This window comes from Ailuropoda melanoleuca, chromosome X (genome assembly GCF_002007445.2).
Source record: "Ailuropoda melanoleuca isolate Jingjing chromosome X, ASM200744v2, whole genome shotgun sequence".
NCBI lineage: Eukaryota > Metazoa > Chordata > Mammalia > Carnivora > Ursidae > Ailuropoda > Ailuropoda melanoleuca.
In genome coordinates, this window is record NC_048238.1 from 69,533,545 (window position 1) to 69,536,183 (window position 2,639).

The following is a 2,639-nucleotide window of genomic DNA, read 5'->3' on the forward strand; positions in this document are numbered from 1 at the left end:
TCAGCTAAAACATTGTATGGGACAACTGAGATTAAAATCTTATATGGATGAGAAATGATCCAGAAAGGGGTAGGAAAGAAATCAGGGAGAATCTGTATTTACTTCATAATACTGTGAAAGACCAGATTGAAGTACACAGGATTCCTTAAAAACAATACCTCAGAAGGGGCATCTGGGTGGCTCAGTTGGTTAAGTGTCTGACTCTTGATTTTGGTTCAGGTCATGATCTCAGGGTCATGGGATCAAACCCTGCTTTGGGCTCCTTGCTCAGAGGGGAATCTGCATGGGATTCTCTCCCTCTCCTCTGCCCCCCTCCACTTACACATACACTCTCTCTCTCTCAAATAAATAAATCTTTTAAAACAAAACAAAACAAAACCTCAGAAAAGTTGAAACATTGGAGTGAAGCAAAGTGTACATCCATCTTTCCAGGAGGAGTCAGTGGTGGAAAGAGCAACTTTGGATTCCAGTTCTTGTATTTCATACTCATTTACTGTGTGACATGTATAATTATACAATCGAAAGAGCTAGCATTAACAAAGTACTAATCTGATGCACTGTTTTAGTATTAATTCAGAGGGATGAGTCCTTCACGAAGATCCACAAGTGTCTTCCTACAGTATCCTCTTTCTTAAATCATTTGTAGAATGTCTGAAATAGAAGGGCTTTCAGAGATCATTTAGTTCGCCCTCTTCATATTAGAGAAGAGAAAATTTAAACTCAGAAAAAGGAGATGATTTACAAAGCTTTTATATGTCAGGGCTCAGTGGACTATAGCTCTGGTGTCCTTGATCAGGCCAGTGAGTGTGTATTTACCATTCTGCTTCTCACCAAGATGCTAATCAGCTCTAAATTGGTGACCATTTCAAACCAGATAAAACAACCTCTTATATCATGATCTTTAGAAAAACATCATGACCAATGTTCATTTGCTTTCCTTTAATCTCTAGAATTTTCTGAATTTCAATCTCCTCTCTCTCTTTCCTCTCTACCCTCCCTTCTTTCTTTCCCTTCCCTTGTCCATAACAGTGACATCATTGGGAAGTGATAGTATAACAAGATAGAATTTGTTGAGCCAAACCAGGTGCTAGCTGCTCTCAAAGCTCAAGTTTTATTATTATACTGGGAGCTCCAATTGGTGGCTGAAGTGGGAATAAGAGTGGATATTTCTCGAATACTAGGTAAATCCATTTTATACAAGTGAATTTATAATCATGGTTTTTTGGGTTGGAAATACTGTTATATAAATTTTATCTGTATTACATGGTAGTGCACACACACACAACCACACAGGCACACACACAATCACACAAATATTTTTTTAAAGATCTATTTATTTATTTAGGTCAACAAAACAGCTGCAACTTTCTTTTTTTGCAGTTACAGAGTGGCATTCAGTTAATAGAACAACAATTATTTCATAGAAGCTACATCAGAGACAACTGAGGATGAAAAACTACCATCCCCATATATGACTAATTTGTGCTATGCACCAAAAAGAACCTGCTTTAAATTTTCATTCCAATTTACAACCCGCATATTGTACTAGGCAAGGTTAGTGGCTATTGAAAATACCACTGTATTTTCTGTACAGAAGACGCTGCATAGTTTAAAAACAAATCTTACACACCCTTACATTTCAATTTTTTTTCTTTAAAAAGAGTGATATGTGTACAGGGGGCTAAATGCTTTATAGAGAAGAAAAAAACTGTGCTAGAACCAACTTATTCATCATCATCATCCTCTTCATCTTCATCTTCTTCATCTTCCTCCTCATCTTCATCCTCTTCATCTTCCTCACCTTCCTCCTTTCCCTTCTTTTTCTTGCTCTTTTCAGCCTTGGTAACTCCCTTTTTTGCCACATCAGGCTTTCCTTTAGCTCAGTATGCAGCAATATTCTTTTCATATTTTTCCTTCAGCTTAGCAGTCTTCTTTTCATAAGCCTTCTTGTCATCTGCAGTAGGGTTATTCCACATCTCTCCCAGTTTCTTTGTGACATCACCAATGGCTAAGCTAGGATGTTCTCCTTCGATTTTTGGGTGATACTCAGAACAAAACAAGAAAAAGGCTGAAGTAGGCCTCTTGGGTGCATTGGGATCCTTGAAAAGCCCCCCTCCCCCATTAGGGAGGATATAAGTTTTCATTTCCCTTTCACAACAGGCCTTGTCTGCCTTTACCATGTCTTCAAATTTTCCTTTCTCTTCAGCAGACATGGTCTTCCACCTTTCTGAGCACTTCTTAGAAAACTCTGAGAAGTTGACTGAAGCATCTGGGTGCTTCTTCTTGTACTCCTCTCAGCAAGTTTGCACAAAGAATGCATATGTCTCTCAGCTTCTTAGGATCTCCTTTGCTCATATTTAATTATTTTCCTCAGCGAGACACAGAGTTGCCCAGTGCCCATCTGGCTTTTACTTGTCCTGGTGCTCTCTCTATGGAGCTCAATGTACTGTAATCTATTTATTTATTTTTGAGAGAGAGAGAAAGCATGCAAATGCAAGGGGGAGGGGCAGAAGGAGAGGGGGAGAGAGAATATCAAGCAGACTCCCCACTCAGGGCGGAGCCCAACTTGGGGCTCGATCTTATGACCCCAAGATTACAACCTAAGTCAAAATCAAGAGTCAAATACTTAACCAACTGAC

At 39.1% G+C, this 2,639-nt stretch overlaps 1 pseudogene; it reads right to left on the reverse strand.

The window, feature by feature from the left end:
- Positions 1-1,724: 1,724 nt before the first annotated feature.
- On the reverse strand, positions 1,725-2,355 carry LOC117797464 (annotated as a pseudogene).
- Between the last annotated feature and the right edge of the window lie 284 nt (positions 2,356-2,639).